Source organism: Diabrotica virgifera, chromosome 6 (genome assembly GCF_917563875.1).
Source record: "Diabrotica virgifera virgifera chromosome 6, PGI_DIABVI_V3a".
Taxonomy (NCBI): domain Eukaryota; kingdom Metazoa; phylum Arthropoda; class Insecta; order Coleoptera; family Chrysomelidae; genus Diabrotica; species Diabrotica virgifera.
The window spans coordinates 73,893,842-73,921,036 of NC_065448.1; positions in this window are offsets into that span (position 1 = coordinate 73,893,842).

Sequence of the window (27,195 nt, forward strand, 5' to 3'; positions counted from 1 at the left end):
TGACCGAATTACTGTTTTCACACAGATGTTGTCATCTATTGACGACTTCTCACTTCCAGTTTTGGTTGTACATATCTCAGTCTGTGAACAGTCAACATGTTTTCAAAAATGCGTAAAGTATTCTCGGTTGAAGTACTTTAGTGTTATTAAAAGTTAACCTATTTTAAATTAAAATAGGTTACTTAGTACAGTATGATTATTATTACAATAACGAATTTTGTCTCTCTCTGCATAACGATCTCTCTTTATAACGATGAAAATTCCTGGTCCCTTGCATATCGTTATAGAGAGAGGTCTGTATTTGGAACTATTCCAACAAGAAAGCTGTTTTGAAAGCTGCTAGTCATAATATGATTGAAAAAAAACTAAACTTGTATTGGCTATGAAATTAGCTTTCGACGTTTTTATGGTTATACAAAAAAATAAAACACCTTTAAAATATTGTGTGGTTTAATTAAATGTTTATCGATTTAGAAAGCAAACATAATTCATAGTTTTATTTCCTATAATGGTAATATTTTCCATCATGAAACTGTCGTTTTATTCCGTATTTTTAATTTTATCGATCATAATCATGACAGAGCGTTATAAAATTCTTTAAATCTAAAAGTATGTTTTATGTTTCAGGTATGTACACATGGAAATGTAAACAATACAGTCAAATGTGGGTAAGCAAAAAACTACTATTCGTTAGTATCCGTACAAATAATGCATATGGTTGTTTTATTGTTTTACAATTGGTTTTCGAAGCGGTATGGGAAGAGCTTTTTCGCATAATATGTACAACGTACTCCTACAAAAAACAAATCGTGTCTCTTTAGAGGAAAGGAATATTTTGACGCCTGTCAAAATTTTCAATGCATTTTAAATGTAATCATGTTTTTCAAATCCTGAGAAGACTAATAAATATTTTTGAAAAATTTAAACGCAGAAAGAAATATTACTTTACTATCGAGGGCCGAAAGTCCCTTAGAATTAATAAAAAGTGTCTGTTGAATGAGATATTTGAAATTAAAAATCACAATAAATTTTCTCTTAGATTTTTACCGCTGTAACTTATTAAAATAAACATTATATGGTTCATTCCACCAACATACGTCTGTTTTGGATTATCGCGATAACGAATATTTCAGTGTGCAACATAAGAAGTACGAAAGTAAATGGCTCTAATAATTATTCCAATAAACAGCAATGTAATTTGCAATTTATTTTCGTTCTTCATATTTTGCACAATAAAATATTCGTTGTCGAAATAATCCAAAACAGTCGTATATTCGTGGAATAGGGTATAGAAGTTTTCAGGGACTTTCGGCCCTCGGTAATAACGTAATCTTTCATTCTGCGTTTAAATTTTTCAAAAATACTTATTAGTTTTCTCAGGATTCGAAAAAAATGAATCCCATTTAAATAGCAGTGAAGTCGAAAGTTCGTACCCATCCCCTTAAAAATATTTACGTTTGGTTTATAGATTTTTAGAAAGCCTTTGAGAGAGTACACTACAGTTCACATGCATTAGTTCAATGCTTAGATTTAGTGGGTCTACGTCATGACATCCGATTGTTCAAACATCTTCACTACAATCACTAGGGTTAAGATGGCTCAGAAGTTTTCAGATAAAGTTCCTATTAAGCGTGACGTCAGATGAAGTAGAAAAAATCGGTGGAGAAATGATCGCATCGATGGTGTTAACATCGGTGGATAAATTAACATCATGTACATCGACGATACTGCCGCAATGGCACAGAGTGTAGATCTAGCAGATTTTTAAGCTCTGTAGAGTACAGCAAATAATGACTGGAATGAAAGTGGAATGGAGTAAAGGGTTTTTAAATCCCATGGACAGTACACTTATACAGTGCGCTGGAATAAGTATTACCCCCCCCCCTATTAACTTATTTATTTTTAGCACATCAACAAAACGCTCGGACAGATCAATTTTTAAAATAATCGTAGTATATTATACCATCAATTTTTCGAACTTTACGCGATTCTTCTTCAGGTGACAAGCATAACTTTGATTTTTTTAAAGGGGAAAGTACATCATATAACACCTCATTTAAAAGCTTTTGAAATACTGATTACAAAAATGTATAATACTTTAATCCTCTTTGAGAGCGTATGCACAAAATTTCGGTCGAATTCTTTCTAAATGCAATAACTTTTTCGTATACTGAAAAAACTAATAAATATTTTTGAAAAATTTAAACGCAGAATGAAATATTACATTATTCTCGATGGTAGAAAGTCCCTGAGAACTCCTATATTGTTTATTTTAATAAGTCACGCGGTGAAAAAGAGAGAAAATTTAGTCTGATTTTTAATTTCAAATACAGTAGAACCCCGCTAATCCGAACGTTAGGCAAATCCGAACCAACAGAAAGTGAAAAAAATTTAAAAATTCACGACAAAAACTTAAAAACATGTTTATTATACACATAGACCTGGATCCCGCGTACGAAAAAAAAGTTGATTAATGGCAAGCTGAAAATTTGTTAATAGCTTAACGGTGTCTAGTCGGACAAACTTTGATGTATGGGAACACTGGAACAGGGGAAGGTTTAGTTGTGGAACAGGTTAAAAATTCGGAACGTCAGCATGAAAAAATCAGACCGGTGTTTATCACCAACTGGGCATTTTAATGAGTGGAACACGAAGAATATGTCAAATGACAGGAATCGTGTTGGTTAGTAATAGCAGTCTGACTTTTGCATGAGAGTTTAATGAAAGGGTAACAAATCAATTGGATGTTCTGTCCGACATAATACATGGGACGTTTTCGTAATCTAACGTTCGAAATTTTTAAACTGTTCCACAATTAAAACTTCCCCTGTTCCAGTGTTCCCGTACATTAAAGTTTGTCCGACGAGACACCGTTAAGCTATTAACACATTTTCAGCTTGCTATTAATCAACTTTTTTTGGTACAAGGGATCCAGGCCTAAGAGTAAAACAAGAAAATAGAACAACGTAGGACTAATAGTACTTTGACAATTAAAATTTCTCAAAAATTAATAAAATATTACATTATTCTCGATGGTCGAAAGTCCCTGAGAACTCCTATATTGTTTATTTTAATAAGTCACAGGGGTGAAAAAAAGAGAAAAGTTAGTCTGATTTTTAATTTCAAATACATATATCATTCAAAAGAAACTTTTTGTTTATTCGTACTATCAGACCTCGGTAATGACGTATTCTATCATTCTGCGTTTAAATTTTTCAAAAATACTTAATAGTTTTCTCAGAATTCGAAAAAAATTAATGCGTTTAAAAAGAGTTCGACCGAAATTTTGCGCCTACGCTTTCAAAAAGGATTAAAGTATTATTCATTTTTGTACTCAGTATTTCAAAAGATTTTAAATGAGGTGTCACGTGATGAACTTTCCCATTTAAAAAAATCAATTATGCCTGTCACCTGAAAAGGGATTGCGTAAAGTTCGAAACATTGATGCTATAATATACTTTGATTATTTTAAAAATCGACCTGTTCAAGCGTTTTGCTTATGTACAAAAAATAAATAAGTTAATAAGCTTAACACTTATTCCAGCGCACTGAATAACGAACGTGTGCTAGAAAGAATACACAAAGAGTGAGAACCAATTAATAACATCAATAAAATGAGAAATAGTCTTATAATGAGGGGGTCTAAATATCGCTTACTGTAGTTAATCATTTGAAGCATAATAAAAGGAAAAGTATTGGTCGACAGTCGACATTGTACAGATAATACAGTCAAGAAACTACCGACCGAGAAGCATTTCAGCAGTTTGTTAACAAGATAATAACTTAATAACCAACGCTAAAAAACTTAATTGGTTCTGATTCCGTCGTTACCCAAAAATATACAAATACAACCTAGTGCAAATCCATAGTTTTATTTTACAGATGTTGATACATTTGTTACTTATATATCAAATATATTTTTGATAAACCATCAGACCATACTGGTTGGAGCATGTGTTTGTAAACTAATGCCTTGCTTTTGATTGTATGTAAGTTGTGAGCTTCTACCTAATAACAATATAACTTCTTGTATTTTAGTTTTAGTTCTCCACTTTAATTTGCTATCCAAATGTAGCCCTAGGTGTTTAACTGTTTTCTTGTACGGAACGATTTTATTGTTTATCCTATCTCGGTGATTATTTATTTTTTTTTGGAAATGAAATGGATTTTGGCAGATTTTGCTTCATTAATTTTTATACGCCATTTAGTATTTCAATTGGATGCGCCTAGTTGTTTGAATGTTTCACCGACTACTAGTATTGCAGTGTCGTCTGTAATATATGGCCAGTTTAATATTTTCTGTAATAACAAGGATGTCACAAGTATATAATAAATATGGTATGGGCCCCAGAAGACTGCCCTGTGGGATTCCTGTTTTAATTGGTCGTAGTTCTGAATATTCGCATTCCTGTTTAAATCTTAAAATTTTGTCTTCCAAATATGTATTAGATATATTATATATGTTACCGGCCAAACCCGATTTCAGGACAAACTAGTTTGGCCTAGGCCAAACTAGTTTGTCCTAAGCGCGTTAGGATAAACTAGTATGGCCTATACCAAGCTAGTTTGTCCTATCGCGCGTAGGCCAAACTAGTTTGTCCTAGGCCAAACTAGTTTATCCTGATATAAATACACACACTTCAGGTCAAGCTAGTTTGGCCTAGGCCAAACTAGTTTATCCTGAAGTGTATGTTTTTATATCAGGATAAACTAGTTTAGCCTAGTCTAAACCAATTTAATCTAGTCGAAAGTACATAATTGATTACAGACATATTGGTTGCTGATTTAAATGTAAGTTTAGAAGACACTATTAAGAGTTGTAAGACTTTTAAGTATTTAGGGTAATTGATAAACCGAGATGGCATTTGTATGAAAGATATAGAAATGAAAATAGTACGGGGAAAACAAGCCACGAAAGCACTCCATGGAGTGAAGCACAAGTGCTTTCAGTGCTTTTCAGGGCATAGTGCTGAATATTACCCTACAAGAGCGGAAGAATGACCAGTGACAACAATAATACGAAATAAATTACCAACAGTTGAATTGGAGTTTATGAGAAGGTGTCTACAAATTATCAGGTAGGATAGAATAAGAACAGAGGAAATATGAAACAGAATGGCAGTAGAATGCTCAATTACAAAAAAGTTGTGGTAGTAAAAGTAGAGCCCTGAAATGGTACGAGCATGTACCGGGTGTCCCAATAAGAATGGCTCTCGGCCATATCTCAGGAACCGTTTATAGTACAGCTTTGGGAAAAACAATTTTATAACAAAAGTTACCTCGAGAAAAGCCTGGAAATTATTTTCATATTTGTAAGTCCACCGCTAGAGGGCGTAATTGAATGTCAATAATTTAAAAATCAAAATTTTACAAAATTTACATAATGAAAGGGCACTGAAAATCCAATCATCGTATTCTTCGCAAAATTCTACGAATATTTGATTTCACAAGTATCACTCTACCTTTGCAAATAAGAGGTGGGGGTGAGTGGGAACCTTGTTATGAAAAATGGCTGTAAGTCCGGTTCTGCTTAATCGATTTTTGCAAACTTGGTCTCGTTGAAAACAGATCTTTTTCGTTAATGTAAGAGTTATAATTACGAAACAGCCTAATAAGTAATATGCCAGCTAGGGGGCGCTATTTTATGTTTTTCAGAAATCTAGTTTTCTTTGGAAAATATTAAATACAAATATGCACTTTTAACACTGTATTACAAAATTAGACCAAATTATCAACAGAATATCGAAAACCGCATGCCGATACCGTTTTTCTATCTCGAGATATCTTAAGAAACGTGTTAATTTTTAAAGATAACTGATGATGTCTCCTGTAAGCGAAGTTACGGAAATCAAAGTGGAAAAAGTTGCTGTAGTGTGCAATAGTGTATAGTGTGCTATAGTGTGCTATAGTGTATCACAGTAGTGTGCTGTGGAAAAAAATTAAAGCGTGAGACTTGCGGAATGCCGACAGAAGTGAATACTTATTATAGATTCGATTATATTCGTTTGATTCAATTAGATTCCATTCGATTAGATTTAATTTTATTTAATATATATTACATCTATAATCTAATATAAATATATAATATATACCTAATTTAATACATAATATTATATACTAGTGATTTTACCCGTTAAAATTAGGATTAATAAGATATAAAGATACATAAAGCTTTAAGTTATTATTTTTCTTAATAATGTAACCGATATTTTTAATTTAAAAATTTAATTACTGATGAAGTATAGTAAATACTTCGTGTAAATTTTAATCTTAAATAATGCATGGAAGAGTTCATTTATTTTTGATACTCTCATTAAAGGGGAGGCCGTTATACAAAAGTGACTTTTTTAAATTTGTTGATTACATTATTCCTTTCAACCTACTTATACTCAAATTGTATTTTTAAGCATCCTATTCATTTTATATAATAATAATTAAATTCACTATCAAATTTGAAGTAAAACTTCTTTTGAAAGTTTGTTAATTCTAAAATTAATGGGTAAAATCACTAGTACAGTTTGTCAAACGTAGCAAAAAGTTTAAAAATTTCGGCGATGGTAAGATTTTCAAACTCTTTTCTACGTTTGACAAACCATATATATTATGTATTAAATTGGGTATATTTTAAATGTATTAAATTATAAGCATAATTATAATAAATAAAATTAAATCCAATTAAATGGAATCGAATTGAATCGAACCGAATATAATTGAATCTATGAGAAATATTCACTTCTGCCGGCACTCCGCAAGTGTGCCGCTCTAATTTGTCTCCATAGCACACTACCTATTTTCACTTTGATTTCCTTAACTTCGTTTACCGGTGACATTATCAGTTTTTTTACAATTTATACGTTTCTTAAAATATCTCAAGATAGAAAAAAGGTATCGACATGCGGTTTTCGATATTCTGTTGATAATTTGGTCTAATTTTGTAATATAGGGTTAAAAGTGCATACTTGTATTTAATATTTTCCAAAGAAAACTAGATTTCTGAAAAACATAAAATAGCGCCTCCTAGCTGGCATATTACTTACTAGGCTGTTTCGTAATTATAACTCTTACATTAACGAAAAAGATCTGTTTTCAACGAGACCAAGTTTGCAAAAATCGATTAAGCAGAACCGGACTTACAGCCATTTTTCATAACAAGGTTCCCACTCACCCCCACCTCTTATTTGCAAAGGTAGAGTTACACTTGTGAAATCAAATATTCGCAGAATTTTGCGAAGAATACGATGATTGGATTTTCAGTGCCCTTTCATTATGTAAATTTTGTAAAATTTTGATTTTTAAATTTTTGACATTTAATTACGCCCTCTAGCGGTGGACTTACAAATATGAAAATAATTTCCAGGCTTTTCTCGAGGTAACTTTTGTTATAAAATTTTTTTTCCCAAAGCTGTACTATAAACGGTTCCTGAGATATGGCCGAGAGACATTCTTATTGGGACACCCGGTACAAAGAATGCCGGAGCACAGGTTGCCGAAAAGATTACTGGACTGCGACCCGCGGGGAGGAAGACGGAGAGGAATACCTGCTGTGAGATGGAAAACTCACATAGTAAATGCTATGATAGATAGAGCAGAGATGGTAACTGGGAGAATAGAGTGCCAAGGAAGACAAAAACGGCAAACTCATAATGAGAATCAGGCAAGAAGAAGAAAGTAATTCAGCGAACTAGTACGGCTTAATATAAATAATAAATTGAATAAAATACTTTCTTGGAAAAATAATCATTTTTATTAAAATTATAATTATTATTCGTAAGAAACAAAAATATTGAGTTATATTCGCGGTCGGACTGACAGACAGCCTAGGTCAAATTTCTGACGTTTAGTACCATCCTTGGATTATAAGCTTTCACTTGACACCTCATTTGTCATTCTACCTGCTATAATGACGGAGGAGTTGACTTCACGGACAGACAGACAGACGGACGGACGGACAGACGGACGTGGATAATTCAACGTTTTCACATTTTTTCAAAATTGGTTAAAACAATATTAATTCGTACTCGATTTTATTCGTAAGTGTATTATTTTCTTTTCATTTTTGAAGAAAACCTCATTCTTTTATTTATTATTTTTTATATTATTTAATTATACAAGAATATATTAATTTATAGCATGTATCAATATCTTCATTCGATGATACAATATATCGATGTACTTATAATTTTTTTTGCCATCCCTGTTGGGACGTGATTTGGTAATTCCCCGCATGTAAAAGTCCTTACATGTTCGCCAAATTACTTTCGACTCTGCTAAATTGGCTTAGACTAGGCCATATTAGTTTATCCTGAAGTGTAAGTCTTTATTATATCAGGATAAACTAGTTTGGCCTAGGCCAAAACTAAGTTAAACAAAAGGCTAAACTAGTTTGGCCTGAAGTGTGTGTATTTATATCAAGATAAACTAGATTGGCCTAGGACAAACTAGTTTGGCCTACACGCGATAGGACAAACTAGTTTGGCATATTCCATACTAGTTTATCCTAACGCGCTTAGGACAAACTAGTTTGGCCTAGGTCAAACTAGTTTGTCCTGAAATCGGATTTGGCCGGTAACATATACTGCATGGGAAGATCTCTTTTTAATTTTAGTAACAAGCCTTTGTGTCACACTTAATCAAATGCTTTTGCTATGTCTAGGAAAATAGCTGAGCATAATATTCTATTCTCTTCTAGAGATCTCTCTATAATATCTGTTATGCGATGTATTTTGTCTACTGATTGGGTTGTATTGTAAATAATAAGTGGTAACAACGAGATTGGTCTGTATGACTCTACTTTATTAATTATTTTCCCTAGTTTGGGATTCATGATTAATTATTCAGATGTTGTCCACGTTATTGATACATATTGCAACCTGAATACTGCATGTATAAGGTTTGTGAGTTGTACTATGGCCTGCCTATATACAGTTGTATGTAGCATTTCTCCTATAATTAAGTCAAATACCGGATCCTTTTTGGGATTGATATTGCTATTTGATTACTTTGGTTTCTTCTTTAGGAATAGTAGGCTTTATTATTCCTTGATCAGTATTGTTGACATCTTATTCAGTACTCTCATCATCGTCGTTCTCGACTTTATTATTATTTCCCATTTCGTTATTTTGCTCATTTTATTTTTACAATTTCATAATGTAACTTTTAACTATAAATCTGTTTTAATCTGTACTGGAAGATCGTCTACAGTTGCAATATTCGTCATAAACCAAGTTACTGAGAAATCACTAGAGTATAATAGACCAGCATTTCTATATCTGATTGACTTAAAGAAAGCATTTGACAGAGCAAGACTCAAAGATGTAATCCATCTTCTGTATAATAGAGAAGTTCCTCTAGATATCATAAAAACTATTGAGAACATCTACAAAACAACAAAATGAAAGTCAGAACAGAAGGACAACTTACAGAACCTATAGTTATAGGCAGCGGAATAAGACAGCGAGACTCATTGAGACCTATGCTTTTCAATAGAATCATTGATGATATCATCAAAAACGTCAACAAAGGAAGAGGATATAGAATGGGAAACAAACAAGTAAAAATACTCTGCTACGCAGACGACGCAATACTGATAGCCCAAGATGAAGATAGTCTGCAAAGATTAGTCCACAGATTTAACATAAGAGCAAAAGAATTCAATATGACAATTCCATCTCAGAAAACCAAAACAATAGTAATCAGTAAAGAACCAATCAGATGCAAAATAGAAATTGATGGTATCAGTATTGAACAAGTAATGGAAGTAAAATACCTTGCAATTACATTGTCAAGTTACGGAGACCTAGACAAAAAAGTGAGAGAAATCAAGTACAAAAAGCAAATAGATTGGCAGGATGACTTAATAACACTATATATGGCGAAACCGACATATTAACACTGAAATGAAGTCAAGAATTTATAAAGCCAGTGTAAGACCAATATTGACATATGCATCAGAAACAAGACCCGATACAGCCACATCACAAAGACTACTAGAAACGGCAGAGATGAGAGTACTGAGAAGAATTACAGGAAATACACTGAGAGATCGAAAGAGGAGCGAAGATATTAGAAGACAATGTAACGTACAGTGTATAAACGAATGGACACTAAATAGAAAAAAAAAAAGAATGGAACAACCACATAACCAGAATGGGGGAGACACGTGTGGTCAAAATAGCACGAGATAAATCACCAATCGGTAGAAGAAGTATCGGCCGGCCGCGCAAAAGATGGAGTGACAACTTTCCATAGAGGTATCAACCGCCAATGAACAAGCAGAATTGCTTATAAAGAGGAAGAAGAAGAAGAACTTTTAAATTAATTCCAACCACTGCTTGGTTCTGGGGCTATTTAGCAAGTAAAAATGTTTACTGAAGATGGACTGCTAGGTCCGAAAACGTTTGTTCTGAACCGTTATGTCATCCCTTTCGATTTTTAAAATTTTAATTCTAATTAAAATTATACTAATTACAACAGAAGTTGTAGCATTAGCGTCTTGGATGGACGCTATTTTGTAACATTAACACGTCAAATGACAAAGTCTCGACGGTGGAAGCCATAATTAAAAGAAAATATAATAGACGAAACATACTTAAAACTTCAAAAAAAAAATAATTAAAGTAACAAGTTAATAAAAATATATAGTCATCATAAAATACAAACACATTTACATAAACATAAATATATCATGACCTTACCTTAGTGTTCTCAGTTGAATATCATTTAGGAACAAGAGAAAGGGGTCAAATAATAATATTATCAAGCAAAAAAACATTATTGCAAAATGAAATAAATTTTATTAAAATTTAAAAATAAAAAAATGAAATGATGGATCTCTTGTAGACAATAAAAGAGATTCTGTTTACAAAAACATTAAAAAGGTTTACAAACAATACCTTGTCATATAGTCCTGTCCTTATCTTCACGTTGTGGATGTCCAAATCACGCACTTTTCACTGAATTTAGCTAAAGAATAGTACAACAATGTTTATTATTTATGAAAAGTTTCAGCAAAATTAAATAAACTTCCAAATAATTGTTCCAAAATAAATAAAATTCGAAATGAGTCTGCTCATATTGACTTTTTAAAATATTTAAATAACTTCTATTTAACTTATTGAAGTATTTATTATTAATATTGGCACCTAACGCATGACTTTATCCCTGACTCTGGTACTTAATCCATAACTGCTTACAAAAAGAAACTTAGGTAGTGTAGTATACACCAAAATAAACTGGCTCTTTGCCTAGCAGCGGCATTTGGCTTGTGACTAAGAAGTCACGAAAGGAGAACCGTTTCTAACACTACATTTTCAGGAACTTTAAAATCTTGATTAAGAGCTATGTCGGAACTTAATATTCGAACTTAACTTTCTCAGAAAACTAAACTCATCAGAAAACCGCGCCGTGGCGGCTCCTGCCGAGGCTCAACAAACCTCTCTCTTTGAAAGCTCAAACTTGAATTCCTTAATCTCAGAACTTGAATCTTCCTCCCCAAACCAAAACATTTCCTTCCAAAAACCCACTCCATTTCTCATTCTACCCTACTTATCCAATCAACCAATAAGAAAAAAGTTTAATCCTTCCCTCTTTCATCATTGACTAATAAAAAAATGACTAAGCTTCCTACACTTTTTATCGACCAATAGAAAAAAAAACAAAACATGTCCTAAGCCCAACCTACTTAGTATGGGACCATCCAAATTTAGTTTGCAAAGTCAGCAAAACTCACTCCGTTCTACAATTCTAAGTGAAGATATTGCTGAGTCCATAATTAACACATGTGCTCTCTAATAATGATATGAGCACGTTTTGTGTATCTAAACTCCAAAAAACCCGGCTCCAAAGGCCATTATAATATACAATGTAACTATTTTTCACATCGCAAACTGGCTGTTCTAAGTTCAATTTTCGAGCAATAATATAAACACTGAGTAACCGAATGTAGATATGTCTACAAAATAATATAACGTCTTTCTTTTAACCAGACGGATAAACTCAAATTCTCACGTATTTTTTGAAACAGAGATAAATTCAATGAATTTACTTAGCATATGAAGCAATATTTTTATGTCTACAGGGTAAGACAAAAATATGTTACGATAAATTTACAATTTGTGGTTTCTGCATAAGGCAAAATAATTGCGTTCTTTTAAACCGTTTCAAAGTTGTTACTTCGATGTTAAGTTCGAAGTTATTTAACTATATCAGTGGTCGGCAAAGTGCGGCACCGGAGCCGCATGTGGCTCTTTGGCTTCTTAAGTGCGGCTCTGGTACAAATATCCACGGAAAGCACAATAATATTTTTATTAACAAAAAACTTGGTAGGAAAAAATTACATCTTATTTTGACAAATTAGGATTTGCAATCTTTAGCATTTGTAAAAAATCCTCTTGATACTACGATAACCGAGATGAAATTTTCTCCTTTTGAAATTGACACTGGTAGCTTTGAAATACAATAATTGCTGGATTTAAAAAACAAGGAAGTAGTACATGTGGCGCTCTAAATTCGAACATATTCGTGTTGAATTGGAAATATTGAAGAAGAAGAAATGTGATCTTGGAGATTTAAGACATGATCATTTTCAACTCTTGGAATAGCATTTCTCATTCTTACGATCAGCTGAAAAAGCTTGCGTTTGATGTTCTTTCCCTTTTTGGTTCTACATATTAATATATCAAAAAAAAAAAATTTTGCGCCAAAAATTAAAAAAAATACAATGTTGTAGGAAGTAAGAACCCTACAAAATGAAAGAAAATATGAGTTTCTATGGAGATTCGAAACAAAAATATTGTCAAAAACGAAAAAACACGTTTTAATTTTTTGGAGGGTTATATATAGGGCTAGGGGTCTAAAAATTTAATACTTTTTGATGAAAAACAACATTGTATTTTTATTTTTGAAATATCGCTGGGGCAATTTTTCACTATCGTAACCGGCTAAACCCTGTAGTTTTATTTAGTGTAGCTACTACGTATTTAGATATTAATTATTTACAATTTTTTTTAAATTGTTATAATATTCATATTTGGCTCTTTGGTTAATAATTTTGCCGACCACTGAACTATATTATGTCAACTCCCGAGAACCATTTCGTGTTAATTTATTAATTTATGTTCGTCCATCCTTGCGCATATTTATCTAATTGTTGGATTAATATGATACTTTACCAACCCAGTAATATGAGTAATATCTTTAGTTACCATTAGGTATATACAGGGTGTCCCGAAAATATTGGTCATAAATTATACCACAGATTCTGGGGTTAAAAATAGGTTGATTGAACCTCACTTACCTATATACAATATATATATAGTGGCTAAACACCCCTTTAGGGGTTACGCCGCTTACGCTCTCTAGATCTATGTTTTGAGGTAGATCAGTCCTCATGTTCGTTATTTAATTTTCTCTGTTATTTTTCTCCACTCTTTCCTGTCTCTGGTTTTCCCTTTCCAATGTCGTATGCCCGCATTGTTGAGATCACTTACTACTTCTTGTAACCATGTAGATCTTGGTCTTCCACGTCTTCTTTTGCCAGCTGGTGTCCATTCCAATATTGAGTATATCGTCGTAGTTGATCCGGATCTCCATATGTGTCCTAGCCATTTTGCTCTTTGCTGTTTTATTTTACATACTATATCCTCCTCAATTTCTTCCAGTAACTCAAGGTTCGTTCTTTGTCTAAATTCATTGTCATTTATTTTTATTGGTCCTAATATTGCTCTTAGTATTTTTCTTTCTTGTATTCTAAGGTTTTCCTCTTGTTTTTTTGTCATGCTAAGAGTTTCGGCTGCATACATCATCGTCGGTCGAATTATTGTTTTGTATACTTTCATTTTTGATTTCTTACTCAATAACTTATTTTTAAGTAATTTTTTATTTGCATGGAAGCTCTTATTTGCTGTAATAATCCTTTCTTTGATTTCGGTTTCTCTTTCTCCATTGTTTGTTATTAATATTCCTAAATATTTAAATTTTTCGACTTCTTCAAAAGTGTATTCTCCTACTCTAACCTTTCTGTTTTCAAAGTTTTTGTCAAATCTCATTATTTTGGTTTTCTCTTGGTTTATTTTTAATCCCATTACTTTTCCTTCTGTTACCATTTCGTTTAACATTCGTTCCATTGTTTTTCTATTTTTTGTTATTAGCACAATATCATCAGCGTATGCTATTATTTGTCCTTCTCTCGTTCGGAGGGTGCCTTTGTTGATCTTCCTGACGACGTATTCTAGGGCAAGATTAAACAGAGTTGCTGATAATGAATCTCCTTGTCTCACCCCTTTATTGATGACAAATTCTTCTGTGTCGCCTACTTGAGTTTTTATACTAACTACAGTTCTACTCATTGTCATTTGTATTAATCTTCTTAATTTATGTTGTATTCCCATTTCTTTCAGAGCTACCATTAGTTTTGATCTATTTATTGTATCAAATGCTTGTCGAAAATCTATAAAAAGCAGTTCAATTTCTATTTTATATCCATGAGCTTTTTCCATAATTTGTTTAACTGTATGTATGGCATCTGTTGTAGACTTTCCCTTAACAAATCCGCATTGATAGTGTCCTATGATATTCGTGGTAGCTTCGGTCAGTCTTCGTTGTATTAAGGCGGACATGATTTTATATGCTGTGTTTAATAGCGTCAGTCCTCTGTAGTGTTTACACATCTGTTGATCTCCTTTTTTATGAATCGTGATAATTTGTCCTTTGTACCATTCTTCCGGCATTTTTTCTTCGTCCCATATGTCTTTTATTAAATTGTATAATCTATCTTTTAATTCTTCACCACCATATTTTATAAGCTCCATATTGATACAGTCCGATCCTGAGGCTTTACCATTACGGCTGCTATTAATAATTTCCTCAACTTCCTCTTTTGTTGGTATTTGTAGCTGGTTTCCTAACATCATTGTCTCTTCTCCTCTGTTTTCATTTAGGTCTTGATCTTGTTGTTCTGTTAATAATTCTTTAAAATAGTTAGTCCAAATTTCTTTATACTCTTCATCGTTTTCTGATACTTTTCCATTTTTATCTTTTATGCTTTTTATCTTTCCTTTAAACGTTTTGTTCTGCTCACTAATTTTCTTATAGAATTCTTTTGTGTTTCTGTTCTTACTCTCTTTTTCTATTTCTTTTATCTTATCATCCAACCACTCACGTCTAATTTTCCTTATTTTTTTCTTACATGCATGCCTTATTATATTGTATTCTTCCCTATAATCCTGTCTATTTGTTCTTATCCACATTTGTCTCATTTCTACCTTCTTTTTTAACATTTTATGGCATTCTTCATTATACCATTCTTGTCTTTTTTTGTTTCTTTTTATCCCTACGTGTACTTCCGCTGTTTCATTTATACATTTTTTTATATTTCTCCATTCTGTTTCTATATCCTTTGTAGGTTTAGATTGTTCCTTCAGTTTTTTGTTCATGTCATCAGCATATTTAATCCTTATGTCTGGAGTATTCAGTTTTTCTACGTGCCATTTATTTTTTGTTGTCGTGTTTTTTAGTGTTCTTTTGACTTTTTGTCTTACTTTTGCAGTCACCATAAAATGGTCTGTGTCTGCATGTGCACCTCTGTAGGACCTCACGTCTGTTACCGATGTTTGCTTCCTTCTTGTAATCAGAATATGGTCTATTTGTGACCATGTTTTTTGGTCTGGGGAAATCCACGTCACTTTATGGTATTTGGGATGTTCGAATTTTGTACTAACGATAATCATATTGGTACTAGATGCTAGATTACATAATCGTTGGCCATTGTCGTTAGTTTTTTCGTGTATTGTGTGCTTACCTGCTACTTGGTTAATGTAGTCTTCCTTACCTATTTGGGCATTAAAATCTCCCATTACCAGTATTGTGTCTTCTCTAGGTAACTTCTCCATTTCTCGTTCGAGTTCCTCATACAATTTGTCTTTTTCCTCCGCAGTAGCACTTTCAGTTGGGGCATATACGTTTATGATTGATATATTAAATGGTTTGGCGTTAATTCTCAGGTAAGCCATACGTTCATTTATTGGTTTAAATTGCATAATGTTATTTTTTATTTTTCCCATAATTATGAAAGCAACTCCATATTGACCTTGTTTTTCATGTCCCGAGTACTGTAGTGTGTAGTTTTTTCTATTTATTTCTCCTTGACCTGCCCATCTGATTTCTTGAATCACTGCAATATCAATTTGGTATCTTTCTAGTTCTGAGAAGATATCCTGCATTTTTCCTGGTTCAAGCATTGTTCTGATGTTCCACGTACTTATTTTTAGTTGATCACATTTTTTCGGTTTTTTATTATATTTTTTTGTGTTCGTATGTTTTATTTTATCTAATCTGTTCAGGTCCTTTTCCTTTGCCATTTTCGTGTCCGTTTTTTGTGTTGTATCCAATATTTGTTTTTTTATCAGTTTTTTGGCGTGTCCTGCTTTGCCCTTTCCAGTTCATTCTTCTCTTTGTTCCATTTCCATTCAGTCCCGTCAATAATTAATTTTTGATAACCTACTCTAGTGTTCTTACCGTTTTCTTTTTGAAATTTTGCAATTCTCCGTATTTCTTGTTGTATTTTCATCTCTTCTTGCGTTAGATCGTTATTGATATATATTTCCGGCTTTGAATTCCTTAGTTTGTTTTTGTTCTTCATAATTTTTATTTTTTCATTTTTGTTTTTTAGTTTTACAAGACATGTTTTGTCCCCTATTTTATAAGCTTCTTCTATTTCTACTTTAATACCTAATTCTCTTTCCACGAAATCTGCCATAACCTCATTGACTACATTTGGGTTATTTGTATCCATCGGTAGACCCTGGACAATAACATTGTTAGCTTTTCTCTCTTTCTCGAACTTTTCTACCTTCATTTTCACTATCTTTAGTTCCTGTTTCATTTCATCATTTTCTTTTTGTAGTTGTTGGTTACTTTGTTTGAATTCATTTATTTCTTTTCTTAATTCTCGGAGGTCATTTCTATATTCTCGTTGTTCTTCTTTTATTCCTTTTACCTCCGATGTTAAACTTTGTGTTTGATCTGTTAAATTTTGCATCATTTTTAAAAGCTGATCAATTTTGTTTTCATCTTTCTGTTGTTTGGTTGGTGTTCTGGATAGTTTCTTGCTCTTGTTAAAAATATTGTCTGCATCTATCTCTAGACTTCTCTTTTTGCTGTCTTCTGAGGTGTAATCATTATCACTATCCACCATTTTTTATGTATTTGTACTCTATATTAAAGCAAGCGATAAGCTCTAGTTCCCCAGTCGACCCGGCGAAGGCTCTAGAACTTCTCAAGCAATAATTGAGTATGACTTTAAATATATTAAAATTCTTTTTACTTCGAAATCTTGTTTACTTAGTTTATTATTAATTGATTGATTTCCTTTCTTGGATTTTTATAACTTTTTGGAAAACCGGCAACGTCGCTTTTAATTTGATCAAGACTTGTTCTCTTATCTGTTGTCAAAAGAACTGGAATTTATAAAATGTCGTTTGTTTTGATTAACATAAAATGTTCTATAAGTTACTTATAGGCCGATTTTTGCCACTATTTTTTGCACTTTAGATAGTTTATGACCTTATACAAATGTTCGCATATAGTTAATATTTTATTTCGCACTATTACCTCAAAAATCGGGATAAACTCTGGTGAAAATGTTTAACACTTTTATTTCGCACAATGCGTTGTTGCCAATCCTACCTATATACAATAGTGCACACAAAAAAAGTTACAGCCCTTTGAAGTTACAAAATGAAAATCGATTTTTTTTCATATATCGAAAACTCTCAGAGATTTTTTATTGAAAATTGACATGTGGCATTTTTACGACAGCAATATCTTAAAAAAAAAATTAAGTAAAATTTGTGCACCCCATACAAATTTTATGGGGGTTTTGTTCCCTTAAACCCCCCCAAACTTTTGTGTACGTTCCAATTAAATTATTATTGTGGCACTATTAGTTAAACACATTATTTTTAAAACTTTTTTGCCTCTTAGTACTTTTTCTATAAGCCAGTGTTTATCGAGATATTTTGAATATTTGTCGAATCCACCACATATTTGTATATGGTTATAAGTACGGTTATAGAGACCTGTTAATAATCTGAAAATTTATTTACAATTTACATTTTTAGGTATATTTTGAAAAAGAAGCTACATCTCGATAAAAGGTGACTTATGAACAAAAGACTAAGAGACAAAAGTTTTAAAAACACTGTGTTTAACTAATGGTACCACAATAATAGTTTAATTGGAACGTACACAAACATTAGGGGGGTTTAAAGGAACCCCCATAAAATTTTTACGTAAATATATTGAAAAAGAAGCTGCATCTCAATAAAAACTGGCTTATCGAAAAAATACTGAGAGGCAAAAAAGTTTTAAAAACGTTGTGTTTAACTAATGGTACCACAATAATGAATTAATTGGAACGTACACAAAAGTTTGGGGGGGTTTAAGGTAACAAAATCCCCATAAATTTTTTATGGGGTGGACAAATTTCACTATAATTTTGTTTTAAGATGTTCCTGACATAAGAATTATGCATGTCCATTTTCAATAAAAAATCTCTAATAGTTTTCGATATATTGAAAAAAATCGATTTTCATTTTGTAACTTCAAAGGGCTGTAACTTTTTTTGTGAGCACATTTGTACTAAGGTAAGTTAGGTTAAATCGAACTATTTTTGACCCCAGAATGTGTGGTATAATTTATGACCATTCTTTTCGGGACACCCTGTATATTTCGGACATAGAGATATTTTCGTTTAATATAGAGGTTTATTCCTATTTTCCACTGATAAAATCTGGTTAGAACACTAATATTACTTACATCTCATATAATATTTGCCATTATGAGCTAAATGTGAAACAGAGGATTCCATTATAATGATGTTTTATGACTTCCCGTGTTACATATTCACATTTCGTTTCCTAATGCACCGAAAGTTATGCCATCTCGGCCTCGAGATGAGATCATTATTATATAGGGCATTAAAGATGCACAAACAACTAGATATTGCCGTTTATATAATAATATGTATATTACCTTTTTATCTGAGGTTCATAAATTTTTCTTTAGAATGTATTATATAAATTTGATTACAAACATTACAAAAGTATTAAAAATGGTTTTAACTGCTTCATTTGAGCGAGTGTACCACTTTCTTTTTTACAATACAGGTTGGACGCGTTTCCGCACGCACAACACATAAACCTCTAACTCTAGCGCGGTTAGAGCGATAAAGGTTATGTGCCCTGAAGCAAAAAAGACAGGCAAAACTCTCAACAAGATCGCAATCCAGTCTTCTCTAGTCGTCAAAAACGAAACAATGTTGTAGGAGAGGTGATGACATAGTCATGAGGGAACTTCTGTACCCAACGATAGAACTATAGAAAGATAAATTTTTTCTGTATTTTATGATCAAACGAAGAGCGACAAAAATAAAAAAAAAACTTACCGCAAATGTGAGTTATGGCCACAAAACTAATATGCCTTACATCTTGGCATCTGAGTATTTTATACCCTACAGCCAGAAAACATTAAATGTTAATATAAACATTTTTAATAAGTAATTTGAGAAAGAAAGTGCGTCTGTGTTGCAGAAATACTTGTGCTTTTCCTACAGTTCTATCTACAAGTCCATACTGGCTTCAACACCGCTTTGTATATGAGTAATTTATTGTGAGTTGTTAACTGGGATTGTTTTTCTATTTAGCCCGATCAAAGAACAATCTGACCCAAAAAAAAATAAAGGAAGGATGAAAATTTGGGAATAGGTAGTTGAAATTGTCTATTATTATATAAAAAAAAGTTTACAATTCTACATCCCCTCCATTTTTCAAAAATAGAGGGGAATACCCCCTCTCGAAGGTGAAAAATATACATTCAAAATAAGTCCGAAATTGGATAAAATGACTAAGTCTAAGCAACTTTTGTTCTCTAGAGTTTTTCCCTAAGTCAATACTTTTCGAGTTATTTGCAAGTGAATATGTTCATTTTTAATAGAAAAAAACATGTTTTTGGACGGTTATTCGGAGATAACTCAAAAAGTAAGTATTTCAATGAAAACAGTATTCTTATCAAAAATATAGCTTATAAAAAACTGAAAAAAATGGTGTATGCTTGAGGTCCGCAGACCCAGAAGAAGCAGAGTTGTACCTAATGAAAAGTAGGTTCTTCTTCATAAAATTCCAAATCGAATATTTCAATGTGAAATATCCCAAAAACGGAGAACTTTTCAGGGAAATTCATTTTAACTTTTTTTAAGTGTTTAAAAAAAGGATTCTTTTTGTTTTTTAAAAAAAGGATGTGTGTGTACTTTGTACGCACGTAAGAAGTTATACTTCTATTATATGATTTAAACGAAATTAATATACTTTTTATTTATATTTTGTTTAAATATTAAACTAATTTATACTTACTACTTCTCAAACATTTTTATTAGAACAGTGCCAAAAATTAAAATAATAAAAGAATAAAACACACACAAACACATTAAACAAGCCACAAATGATGTCTGAACATTAATTGTCGAAAATTTTTTTAACTAAATACGTATTTTCTGAAAAAACAATTATATAATAAATATACTTACAATCATAAAATGTATTAAAAAAAACAAAAAAGAAAGTTTCTATTGGGACTCGAACCAGCGCTGATAAGCGCGGTTGGTATTGGAATTCATTCGCCTTCAACGCTTAGCCACGGACACTATGTGTCATTATTTACGAAGATCGACTAACTAAACGGATTAAACTTGTGATATTTTGATATTTTGAAAATTGATCAAATTATTTTAATTTTGAATTGAAATGATTTAGAATTGAAAAAATACAACAAAACATAGAGTAAGAAAACAATATATTAGGTGAATATTGATAGAAATTTTGATGGTAATCAAATTATATAAATAAAAGTATTACATACTATGTATTTTGGCAGATCAAATAGGTAGGTTTATACCCATGATACATTAACAATTATTACGTACCTGTTGCTTTTAAAAACTATTTAAAAGTCACTACAATATTATAAACTTTTTTGTTTCTGTCCTCACAACAATAAAACTAATATATTATACATTTGTTTACCTTTACCTTTACCTCCAAACCACAGCTGTCCTACAGCTGCCATATCGGATAATTTTTGACATGTCATTTGAACATCCAATCAGAACAAAGTTATAATGCGCATGCGCCGGGCTGATAGGTTTTAACATATAAAAATTCACCCTCTATCGCCGGTAAAGAAGTATAACTTCAAAAACTTGTAACATTAAAAATAAATGAGTTACGCTCAAAATATTGTTGGTCACTTTTATTTTTTGGTAAAAAAATCGCGAAAATCACCCCCTAATTACCATCACAAATAAATTTTATCATTACCACTTCACAAGTTACTTTGTTTATGTATTATTTATACGATCTGTAAGTTTCATCGGTTCAAAGTGCTTATTTTTGAAAAAGCTGCAGTTAAATGGCTTGAACGAGTAATTAATCACGAGTTTAGGCAAATTTTGAACAGCCATAGCATAATGAATTTTAGTAAAACAAGAAAACAAAAAAGGAAAAATATTCAGAAAAGCAAAACGTACATTTTATTACTCTTTAAGATTTTTGGTATTACTAATAATTTTTAAGTTAATTCCATGAACAATTTCATTTTTTTTTTCAAAATTAAAAAAAAATGTTTTATTTTAAACCCATTTTTTTTCAAAACTGAGCACTTTGAACCAATGAAACTTATAAATAATATAAATAATACATAAGTAAAGTAACTTGTGAAGCGGTTACGATTAATTTTATTTGGGAAGCTAATTAAGGGGTGATTTTCGCGATTTTTGTACCAAAAAAATAAAAGGGACCAACAATATTTTGAGCGTAACTCACTTATTTTTAATGTTTTTAATTTTAAATGAAATTTTTTTAAAAAACAAAAATAAACTTTTTTTAAACACTTTAAAAAAGTTGTAATCAATTTTCCCCGAAAAGTGCTCTGTTTTTTGGTTATCTCACATTGAAATATTCGATTTGGAATTTGACGAAGAAGAACCTACTTTTCATTAGTGACAACTCTGCTTATACTGGGTCTGCAGACCTCACGCGTACACCATCTTTTTTCAATTTTTTATAAGCTATATTTTAACTAGGAATATTTTTTTCGCTAGAGTATGTACTTACTTTTTGAGTTATCTGCGAAAAACCGTCCATAAGCATGTTTTTTTTTTGTTAAAAATGAAATATTCACTTGCAAATAACTCGAAAAGTATTGACTTAGTGAAAAAACTCCAGAGAACAAAAATTGCTTAGAATTAGTGATTTTATCCAATTCCGGGCCTATTTCGAACGTATATTTTTTCACTCACGAGAAAATATTTTTCAGTCCGTATTTCCCAATTTTTGTAAAATGGAGGGGATGTAGAATTGTAAACTTTTCTTATATAATAATAGACAATTTCAACTACCTATTTCCAAATTTTCATCCTTCCTTCATTTTTTTGAAGGTTTTCGTAAAATTTTGTGTTCCCTGATTGGGCTAATTAGCCAGTATATTATGTCTCTCACTTTATGACCCAGTTGTTTTCTTTTGGAAAATATGTGCTTTTTTCAGGTTAGTTTTCTATTCAGGTGCATCCCAAGGTACTTTACGTCATCTTTCTGTGGTGTTTGTTTGCAGTTAATACATACAGGAGAGATTCATCTTCGGGTTGTAAATGTACGTGTATTGACTTTTGCTCATTTGGTTTAAGTTTCTATTTTTTTTATCCATTTTGCGACTTCACGTATGATATTTTGCAGGAGTTCTTATGCAATGTGTGGATTCTTGTTGGAGCATAAGATATCCGTATCATCTGCAAATCTATCTGTTGTTGCGGCAGTTGATATTGGCAGGTCGACAGTGTAGAGTACGGATGGGAAAAACCTACCGGTTTAAACCAAAAACCGGTTTTTTTACTTCGCAATAACCGGTTTTACCGGTTGTTTTTTTTGTCCCGGTTATAACCGGTTTTTTCTTTTTAAAGTAAAAACCGGTTATTAGGTTTTTACGGTGATTAGGATTAGGTTAGGTATTATTTCGGATCCCAATCATAATTATTATCTCAAGTAATTATTCCAAACAAAACCATAATTCAAATTTTATTTTATTTTATAAAATACAGAAGCAAACTGAAAGTGCAATCTCACATCAGCGAGAAACAATTACTTTTATTATAATATTTCCTTGAAAAGGTATTTGTAATCATAATATTTACATATGAAGTGATCTGGTTGAATTAGACGCAAACATCATCTATTTTTCACACTTAACTCTTGACATTGAAAGTGGGTGAATGACTTTTTCTGATTACCAAAAATAATGCTCTGACTATGAATATCGAATTACTGATTACGAATACGAATCTCCAAGAATTTCGCTACATTTTCAAAACGATACACTCATACAGGAAGTATTAAATGAGTTAAAATGTACCTACTCTACAAATATACAAACGTGTTAAAAGTAATACATGTTCTTTCGATAATACTAATTTTGATCATATTGATATCGAGTCGAATGGAGTATCGCAAACTAAAGTGTATTGTAAATGTAACTTTGTAACCTATTGGATTAAAAAAACCAAAAACCGGTTTTTCCAAACACCGGTTTTTTTTGGCCGGTTATAACCGCCAAGTTAAACCGTAAGCAGAAAAAACCGGTATAACCGAAAACCGGTGTTTTGTCAAAAACCGCCATCCCTAGTGTAGAGTAGGTACAGGAGAGACTCAGTACACGTCCCTATAGACTTCTGCTGTTATAAGTTGGAGTTTTGTTATTTTATTGTCATATTTGACTCTAAAATATCTATTTGTAAAGTATGACGTCAGTAGTATGTAAGAGTTTAGAGGTAACAACTCCTCAGCTTATATAGTCGCCCCTGGTGCCATACTTTGTCAAACGCTTGTCCTATGTCTATGAAGAGGGGCGGAGCAATATCTGGATACCTGGAGGTCTTTATGGATTCAGTACACGTCCCTATAGACTTCTGCTGTTATAAGTTGAAGTTCTGTTATTTTATTGTCATATTTGACTCTAAAATATCTATTTGTAAAGTATGACGTCAGTAGTATGTAAGAGTTTAGAGGTAACAACTCCTCAGCTTATATAGTCACCCCTGGTGCCATACTTTGTCAAACGCTTGTCCTATGTCTATGAAGAGGGGCGGAGCAATATCTGGATACCTGGAGGTCTTTATGGATTCTGTTTACCAATCGATGTACTTGTTGAATGTTAGAATGTTTCTGCCTGAATCCAAATTTATGAGTTGAAATTATTTCTTTGTCTTCTAGGAGAGGTGTAAGTCTTGTTAGGGGTCGCCATCTTCTTGAAAATTTCAAGATCTTGTCTTGGTCTTGTCTTGATTTCAAGACAAGATCAAGACAAGAAGTAATTTTAGATTTTAAGACAAGACAAGAAATTTTATGTCAATACCAGGATTTCTTGTCAACAAAACAAGAAATCTTGAAATATCTTGAAATACCTAATAATAAATTTTAAATAACAAATTTAGCACATTTTTAAATCGGAATGGATAAGCCATGAATTAAGACAGATAACACTTGAGTCAACGCCAGCTGGTTTCTTGGCTTTGTTATTGTTAAAGTTGCTCTTGAAAATAACCTTTCCGCAGGTACAGATCTTGCTGGCGATCCGAGAAAATCCTTGGCCATTTTCGATAATGACGAGTAGATATTTTCGTGTCTTCTCCACCAATCAAGTATATATATTCTCAGAATCTTCTGAGCTAGGCTCATTTAAGTATTTTTCAATAATTTCATACTTCCAAGATTGTAAGTTATCATTATCAGCTTTCTTAAATAGGTAAGTAATATCTAAATCAAATTCGTTATCTTAAAAAACGATTTTAATGAAAAATGCATAAATTCTCTTGCTTTTTACAATGTAGAAACTTCTACGGATTATCGCTAATGATATGAACTATAGATAATTTCACTTTTTACGTTAATTGTTTACGTTATGCTTCATAAATAAACAATAAGGTTTCAAATTTTGAACGCTCATATATTTGTTTATATAAAAATCGGCGCTTATTCGTGTCAAATTTCAATACGATACGAAACAAAACTTCAACCAAAATTCGAATTAAAAAAATTCGCTTTTTTATCGTAGTCTTATAAAAACCACCGGTAGAGACGTTTTGTGCTACAATTAACATTAGAATTCGTTTTGGCGGATTAATCAATTAAACACTTTTCTTTAGTTCAATCGTTTGGGTCAAATCTTTGGACGGTAATTTGACTGCCTTTTCTTCAATGTAAATGACTAAACATTTGCAGACATATGCATTCGCGGGAACAATACAAGAATAATTAATAAAAAAAATTTTATGTTTATTAATTGTTTAAATAAAAAACGATTTTAACGGAAAATGCTTAAATTCTTTTGTTTTTTACAATGAAGAAACTTGAAACTTTTACAGATTGTAGCTAAATATATATGAACTATACATAATTTGACTTTTTACGTTAATTGTTCACGTTATGCTTCATTAATAAACAATAAAGTTTCAAATTTTTTGCCGATTCCGACTACTTTTCATGTTTGTACATCATATGTTTTATGCATATTTTAATAAACATGACGATATATTTTAATGTTTGAAAAGTGTAAGACTAAAAAGTAAAAAATAAAAAAAAATTGAAAAATATTTTTTAAGAAACGCTTTTTTTTAGTTACGAGTGACTAACATTAAAAATATTATAAGAAAATCAACTAAAAAGCCAAAAATAAAAAAAATTGAAGAAATCTAACACATTCGTTAAAGAAAAGCGTGGGGCGAAAACCGTTTATTCGATGAAGACGCGCCACGCTTTTCTTTGACGAATGTGTTAGATTTCCTCATTTTTTTTTTATTTTTGGCTTTTTAGTTGATTTTCTTATAATATTTTTAATGTTAGTCACTCGTAACTAAAGAAAAGTGTTTCTTAAAAAATAAATTTTTTTTTTTATTTCAGACTAAATACTGTCTCTGGTATTGGATTCTATAGATCATTCTGGGATTTATTAAAGTAGTGAGCTTTAAATATTTGTTCAAATTTTTGTACTGCCTCTGAATATAGAATCTTTTCCCAAGGTGAAGAGGAAAATGCCTCTACTTTTCAGTATATCCAATAAGTTTTGTTATAGTGTTTCAGTATTTTATCTCTCGCAGCTTGAATGCAGTAAATTAATTACTCATCGGTAGCGTCTCTAACAATTTTATTATTAAGTTCATGAGCCCATATTTCCAGGAAGAAAGTGTTTTAAGCCTTCTCAGAAACCTACTGACAAAATTGGGAATGTTGTGTAATTGGGAATGAAAACAGTTCTTAGATGGTTTGCAAATATTTTTGCTTTTTATTTTAATGTTTTTAACCATCCGCCTTACTCTTTTTAATGGTGGTATATTGTATGCATATCAGAGTTAGCTTAAAAAATAAATTATTATATAATATGATGCACTTTGCATATTTTTTTTCGTTTTATTTGATTCAGTTTGTATAATATGATCTCATTCTCATAAAATCTCTTAGGTTCAGAATATTTTCATTTTCACGTTACTAGAAAACGTCAACTAAAACTCTTAGGTTCGGTAATAATAAGCACATAATTCTGACATATTCACGATGTCGAATAATGACTACGACGTAGTCGAGTATGTACGGACAATAAGCTCTGTCGCGATCGTTTTATAAGTATTAATAGTAATTATTAACGTTATTAAAGTAGATATGCACGTAGGAGCACTTAAGGCAATTAAGGAAAAGAGTATTTGGAAGAAGCCGTTAGCCGGGGAAGCAAAGAAAGGTTCTTATCCTACAGTTCTATCCCATATCCATACTGCCTTCTGATTGAAAAAAAATATTTGTTTTTAAAATAAAATGTCTGGCTAATTGGCTCAGCCAAGGCCATCAAATTCACAAAAAAAACACCGCTTTGCATATATGAGTAATTTATTGTGAGTTGTTAACTGTGAATTGGGATACACAGCATCTCAATAAACATCATATTACAAATAAACCTTTTAATAATTAAATGCCCGTGGTAATGTTTGTTTAATAAATACGAGTAACCTAGTTTTGCATGCTAGTATTTGATACAAGGTCGAGTTGCAATAATATTCAGTGGGTGTTTATTAACAGTCAGCACTTTAAATCACGGTCACCTCGGCTT